The sequence below is a fragment of the Pollachius pollachius genome (assembly GCF_949987615.1).
Source record: "Pollachius pollachius genome assembly, chromosome: 4".
NCBI classification, from domain to species: Eukaryota; Metazoa; Chordata; class Actinopteri; order Gadiformes; family Gadidae; genus Pollachius; species Pollachius pollachius.
The window spans coordinates 20,986,783-20,994,986 of NC_136937.1; positions in this window are offsets into that span (position 1 = coordinate 20,986,783).

An 8,204-nucleotide genomic window follows, 5' to 3' on the forward strand; every position below is an offset into this window, starting at 1 on the left:
CAATGGAGAGAAAGTAATTATTTTATGGTCCCAGTCTTTATATGCCCCGGATTACACATATGTTGTTTGTGGATATAAATGATAATTTTTCATGCAAAGAAAACTAAACATTTTCGTGAAGAAGTTTGATAATGTTAGGATTTTTCCAAGGGGATTGAGTTTGATTTGAAATGTGCTGGGGACAGAGACGCATTCGGATTGTGCATTTTCAGAAGTGCTGGGTACAATGAGGAAAGATGCACTCTTTTTTCTCTCTTCAGTGCAGGTAATGAAAGGTTCTGAAAGACAGCAAACCCATGTAGCTAATTATTAAGGAATAAAATGTATACAAAATCTGTCTGGCACGTTTTATGAAGAAAACGTTTCCAAAGTTATGAGATATGACCACTATGTTCTGCTCCATGTATCCAATTAGTTAGGGAAAGTTAGGTTGTTTTTTTTGCCATTTCCTGAAATAATTTATTACCAATAGCTTTTTTTACCATATGTTCCAACACAGTAAATTCAATAGTGTTAAATTTACTCCTATAGAGTTGATTTTAACACTGTTTGGGATAACATATGGTCCCATTCCCGATAGTGTCAAGTTTACTCTAACACCAGTGTTAATTCTCCAGTGTATATTTAACAACAATAGGTGTAAAAGAATAACACTTATTGAGTCACACTTTTCACTGACAAGTGTAATTAAAACTTAACACTAATCATCTTTCTACATTTATAATGTTGTTTCAACACTACTTTAAATTAAAGGAAAATTGTTCCACCATTGTTATTTTTACTATTTTTAAGTCTCAAATTATAATAAAATACATTTTCAATATTTCAGCTTCAGTTCAGATTTTATTGGAGATGTTAACATGACTTCTAAATGAAGACACAATTCGGCAAAATATATTTGAAATCATCCTGTGTGCCATATGTCATCTGCAAGTCAAACGGTTTATGGTACACAAGTTCATTTACACTGACAATCTTCCATTCCTCAAAATCTTTGAAACTGACTTTAAATGAATGAAAATGTTAATCAAAACAACATGTATGTAGAACTACACAGATCAAAAGTACTTCTTCATCTTTAACAATAATGTCTCTGATTTGGCAAAACTTAGGAAGATCAATGTCAACACTACCTCAAATAATCAACTTGGGGCGATATTGAGTGCCATGGACTTTTTGACCATTTAACTTTCAAAACAGAAATTTCCATAGAAACATTCAAATACAATGCAATATTGTCATCCTCATTCACATCACACAGAGCAACCATTTTCCCAGGACCCTTTGTAATAGTGGTAGACGCCAAGCCAAACTTGTAGGCCAAGTAATTTTGATGTTTCATTGCTAGAGTCTTAGCTACATTTTTAAAACTTTTCCGTTGTTTTTTGAATTAATAATGCTTAGACTCATAACGGATTGACCACATGTGAAGAACAGACCCCAGAAGTCTTATACAACGTGGATAATGAATTAGAAAATGATGTTTGGGCAAAAGCCTTTTAGAGGGAAATAAATGTTTGAATAGCCTGTGATGTTCAGCTATGACATGTTTTAAACAAATGGTCAAACCTTCTGTTAAAATAGGTGAAAACACAATGTTGACTATTTGCACAAGTAGTAAAAGAAGCTGCCAGCACTTGTCGCCTCTCTGCAAAACATCCCCAAATATAAGGGGCATATTTCTGACAAAACACCATGTCTGGATAGCATTAAGCCCTAAATAATTTCCTTCTTCTAGTCTGACTCCAGGTGGTTTGTTCTTACTCCCTGTGTAGCCATAATTGAATGAGTCTATCCAAGCTTGTAGTTCTCTGTGTGAAATGAAGTCAGAGGTCAAAAATTCTCTGATACACTGAAGAAGTTAAGCTTATCAAGTAAACAAGATTGCTTAACACCATACAAATGAGTTAGTGTTGGGTTTGCCTGTATTGCTTCACAATGTTGCAGGTGTATATCTTTTGATCGTAAAGTCACACTGGGGTCATCCTCACAAAAGACAGTTTGAAACTTTTCCTTCTCAGTCAGGCAAAATCGACAGCAGTTACGGGCTGAAAATGATTCAACATATCCAAACAAGCAATGCAATCCAAGATTATCCCCCATTATTTGGAATATACTACCCCGTAAACAGCCATTAAAGCATTGAACTTCAATTCCCTCAGTCTTGAGTACTTTAAGGTCTGACAAAAGTGGCTCTAATATTGCATTGAACCCATATGTTTTAATATCTTGGGTGTGGAAGAGAGTGCATAGATATATGTTGTCCAAACATGAATTAAATTTAGACTGGAACTTTCTTAATCTAAAGTATATGCCTCCTATTTTATGAGAACCTCTCTTGGATCCCAAGGGATTACATGGTTCAAAGTCATCATCAAACAACTGTATTTTTAATGCATGACTCTCACTTGAAAAAAGTGGATGTGCCTTTATATATAACCCATCCTCCAAATCAACATACAAGCCATCTGGGGAACTCCTGACAGATTTGAGCATACTTCTCATCTTTGGATTTTTGAAAATGGACAGTAATGTTTGTAGAATAGGAACATGAGAGAATTTGTCTGTGATGAGCACTTGGTCATAAGTACCAGTTTTTTTGTTCCTCCTATTATCAAACCTGACTCCAAGTACTTTCTCTACAGGAGCAACAATTTCCCATGTCTCTTTGAAATAGGACTTCTGTTTAGAGACTGTATTAAGGGAGGTAAAGGGATTTTCAATTTCACTAAACGCTTTTGTGATTCCAGTATGCGTTTCATTTTCTGGGGATAAGCATTTTAAAGCGGTTTCTTTCACCTGACTTTGAATCTGTTCCACAAGTTCTTCCAATGATGACACTACCCCATCAACAGTATTTTGGCCTACTCCTGCTGACAGCAGTTGAGCTACAATAGCTCCACAAGCATCCTTGGTGTTATTATTGGTCACTGAAAGATCAGCAGTTTTGACTGAGGAGGTAGCCACATCGCTAAAACACAAATCACTATCATCATCACAAGATATTGACACATTTCTGGCCTCAGAGGTCTGTCCCTCAGTAATACTTTGAACTGAACTTTGTCCACTGTGAACACGATTTAAACGTTTTCTAAACGCTCAAAACGACCCAAACTCAAGAGAACAACCATTCTGGCCACATTTAAGGGAGAGTATTCCCAGGCAATAAACCATGAACACTCTTCAAGTGTCTAACAAGAAGATTCACCCCAACAAAACATTCACTACATAGAATACACAACATATTGTCAGATACCACCTGGCTTATAGATTAATGGAGCTCAACAGCTAATTTAGTGGAGCAATCTTGCTCTGAGTTCAGAAACCCGAGGAGTCTCTCTAACCTTTCCTATGTCTACTTAAAAAATTGTGGTCTGAATGAAAGTGTACATTTTGTACAGCGCATTGTTGTAGGATGTGCCAAATACAAAGTGAGCTTTGAAAAGTTCATCAAATGCTCCAACAGCACTCACAGCCTGACAAGCTATGGCTTGCTTGTCCAGTATGATGTAGTAGCCATGGATGCGACTTTTCTTGGTACCGGTGGCAAGAAGATAGGGCTGTCTTCTCTCATCGATGGAATCAAGGTGCTGTTGTATGCTGGTTCCTGTCTGTCGATGACACACTAACAGAACAAACAACATTTGTTCAATTTCGAGTCAATCTGGTTATTTTAATTGATTGATGAGCAAGCCAGCCTGAAAAGCATAGCACTGCTCATCACTGAGCCTCACAATTTGTGAAATAAATATAATAATATAAAAATCCAATGTTACACTATTTTACATGATTCAGTACATCTAATTGATTTATTAAAGTCTAACTGTAATATGCAATGCATTTACATAACTCTCATCCTACATAATCTGTACAATGTACACAAAGGTTTGGGGTCGCCTGCTCATTTCAGCATTGAACTCCATTATAACCAGCTTTATGAAATAATCACCTGGAATGCTCTGGAAGATTATTATGAGTGAATGAAATCAGCTGAGATGTGCTGAACCCTTATAGGATGGCTTTGAGAGTTGTTGGATTTGAATGTCTAATTTAAGGTGACTTTAGAAATTGAATACCAAGTGTGCAATTTGGGTCATCATTACAGAGGTTGGCTGCTTTAAAAGTTAAAAAAAATTAAACATTTCTAACACAAAGCTTAGGATTCATACTTCATACTTAATAATTCAAACTTAGTCGAGAGTGCTAAACAACAAAAGGGTAAACAAAGCATTATGGTTTATTTTAGGCTATTTAAAACAGCCAACTTTTGTTGTGTTCACACAGCATTTTGTACACTTGGAATTCTCTGAATCACTTTTAATAGATATTGGAAATGCTTTGTTCAGCTTTGTTGAGCTCATCTTGACTGATTTCCATGCGCTCATAATGATCTTACAGCATTCAAGATCATTATTTCATGACAATGGCTATAATGGAGTTTAATGCTGAAATGAGCAGGTGACCCCAAACTTTTGAATGGTAGTGTAAATACATGATGTTGCATATAAAATATCCTAAATACCCTGTATCTGGGACCAGACCATGTAAAATAGTATATCAAGCTTCCAATTCCACAGATATTGAAGGCCTTACTGCATAACACAATTGCACTGGATAAAATGTCTAATTCAATAGTTTTACCGTGGGATATAACATTTATTCACTGTTGGGCTAACCTTCTGAAACACCACAAGAAGCTTCTCTGCTTGAGCCGCCGCCATCTTGCCAGGTCGCTTGCGACCCTGTGCTGAAGGTGGAAATAGATACAGGAGTAGGAGGATTCCAGACATGTCACTGTCCCATCCTAAAACACACACAGACACACACAAAATAATATGACCAAAAGGCAGACTGGTCAAACCAAAGAATAATCTATTGCAGTTTAGATTGAACAATAAATGTATAAATCCTTACCCATATCTTCACGATCACTATTGACATGGTCAGATGATTCAGCAACATCAATGAGTTCTTGGAGCTCAGCTGTGCGGTGCAGTCCCTTACTTTGGGCGATGATTTTGTCTTTGAAGGCAGTGGGCCATCTCTCCTTAAATTTGTTGCTTATGGCCTCTCCAAACAGCTCCACAAAGTCCTGTTCAATCTTGGATGGAAAAAGAGAGTTGTTTTTGAGACCATAAATCTATCAATGCTAACTCGATTCTCAAAATATGTCCACTGTTTTTTAAAGTTTGGCCACTGTGAAATGTCTCTTGACATTAACCAACTCAAACCATAGATGCATGCATCCACCTGAAAATCATTACTTACTAGGCCTTTCACATCTTTAAAATGTGGGTATTCTGCCAGGACATCGCCACATCTTTCAGGATCTTCAACCATATTCCTTCGATACCGAAAGGTACTCCTCATTTTCTGCTTGACTGTTTCTTCATCAACACTATGCTTCATCAGGGAGATTACATTGACGCACTCTTCATCAGAGTGTTGTGAAGTGCCTGCAACTTGTCTTTGTGCTGTTGGACCTCCATCAAATGTCTTAATGAAATTGGTGATTTCCTGTCCGAGTTGTTTCTCTGGACTGTCTTTATTCGCCAACTGAGGTAACCCTGGCCGCTCTGGGAATCATAGTAATGTTCCTATCGGTGAAACAAAAGTTTAAAAGGCTGTTCATAGCTGCAAAAAGGTGAAGGGTCAACAAGTGAGTATCATTTATGGACGAGTTTGTGTGTTGGGGGTGCACAAATTTCAAACAACTTACGTAGCCATGTTTGGTTTGGGGATCCCTCAGGTATGGAAAGAGCTCGATAATTCCCCATGCATACATTTCTCTTATATGGCGTGGTGGCATTTTTCTGAGGAAACAAACATTCTGTCTTATAACCACATACTTAGCATAGCCTAAGAAGAGATTCTGTGTTCAATACTCATGACACTCACCCATGTTTCTCCATCATTTCAGCTACTAGAATGTTCACCATTTTCCGCCGTGTGCTGACTGACAACATTCTTGTTCTGTCATACTCCCTAATGACATTATCACTACCAGGTTCCTTGCGAAGTATTTTGTCAACCAACTAGGAAAACAACAATAAGATGGAGAGCTCTTATTTTAGCCTGCAGCAGTCATTGCACATGACTACCACATACACATGAATTTGTTAAGCTTCAACGTCTTTTCAGCAAAACTCAAGACAGCAGGATGGAGGACTTGCTGATAAATGCTTATTTGTGAGCACATGACTTGAACTGAATGGATCCGGGAGACTTTTGCGCATTAATTAAGAGCTTCTTCCGGTTGCCATCAGATTACTGTGTTGGGCAAATAGAACTTTGCAGGGAGCAAGCAGAGTTTTGGATTTCCATGGCAACAGGCCATGAATTATCTTTCATTTGGGAACTTTCTGTAGGTATATTGGTGTTCTGAGAAAAATGGCTCAATGGGCCAGGACACGGTTGAATAATTTGGAGCCAAAATGCCACAAAAAAGATACTTACAGCATGGGCATCAAACCTATTTGTTCTGGACCGTTTCCGCTGGGGACTTTCATCGCTCAAAATGACAGTAGAGTCAGTACAGTTGACTTACAGCTGGTGTCGACTGGCCAACAGCTGGTGCCTCAGAAACAAAACCTGCATAGCAATATTTTACGTAAAGTTTGACAACCATTTTCATCCAAACAGGTAAAAGAGCACCTCCAAGGTCTCCTCAAAACAACCCAAAGAGAAAGAGAACCCTAGGACATTCAGGTCGCGTCATCTGTTCTACCCATGCCCTATTTAGATAATTTGCTGATTCTTGAGTCGGGACAAAACACGTTTTCAAAAACTTTTTTTTTAAACGCACACTATATTAATTAGAGTTATATGTTTCTGCAGAGAAAGGTCTTAGCTATTTATCCATGTAAAGGAACAGGTTCTGAATAAAAACACACTTTTAACAAATAAACATGTATCCCTTCAGAACTGGATTTGTGTCAACTCCATCAGACACACTAAATAATTCTTCGAATCCAACAAGAATCTAAAATTCTGAAGTATGTTGTAATAGTGTTTAGTTACTCTGATATGTAATAAAATACAATATATAAACTTAAGTTGTGATTTCACACTATTCTGAAAACCCAGATTTCTAAATATTTGCATTTTCAAACTTTTTTTTTAATTTCAATATTGTAAAAACAAATTCCTTAAATAAATAAGACACAAGAGGATGTAGATCACATTGTCCTTTATTACAAAAACAACATTAACTGAAGGAAGAATTTTTTTTTCACCAAAGAATTAACAAAAACATACATCTGACACTGTTGACGAAGATCTGATGGTGTTGACGAAAAACTGACGGTGTTGACAAAAAATGTGTGTGCATTGCTGATTATTGAACAAATGTGCTTTTTAAACACTACTACTAAAACTACTCCTTGTTATTAGAGTATTGAACTTACTGTAAAGCAAATTGTAATAAACATATTGCACGTACACCGTTTCCAACTATCAAAAAAACAATAAGGGAAACCAGGGGCCCTCCTCCCCCTCTGTTTTTATGTACCTCCCCTACACCACTTCCTGCTCTCCTCATCCACCTCTTCTCTTCCTTTTCTACTTTGTCAGTAGTCATTTACTTGGTCTTCATCCTGATTTTCCTTTTTAAAGTGGTGTGTGTGTGTGTGTGTGTGCACGTGTGTGTGCGTGTTTGTGTGTGTGTGGTTGGGTGTGTTGGATGTGTTTTTGCCCTGCACTGCCTACTTCATACTGGGTGTGATCTTAAATTGACATTCCTTAACAACAATACTGCAGCACAAAATCTGTAGCTTAGAATCAGGTTCAATTAGCTTACTTAAGATTTCATTTTTGTCTAACCTGCACTTGTGCCTTGAGCAACAGGCGTCGGACATGCTCACGCTCTATGAAGTCCATCACATCAGGGGCTATGCTGTAGATCTCTCGTGTTCTTAATTGGACTGGTGATGCATTTCCCATTAGTTTCACTATGATGTCTTCAACTGGGCAGAAACAGACATCCTTCGTGAGAAGCTTAGGCTGGTACTTTGCTGTTGGACCATGGGGATGCAGAAACTCCACTTTCACATCGTGCTGCTCAGTATCCACAGCAATGGTCTTGGCTAGCCACCAGTGGCCATCATATACTACTGCTAGCCAGTCTCCATTATTAAGGCTGCTAACAGTCGTAACTGTCACAGTACCCTCGGGACCTTTCAGAAGCTCCTCATCCAACTCCTCCT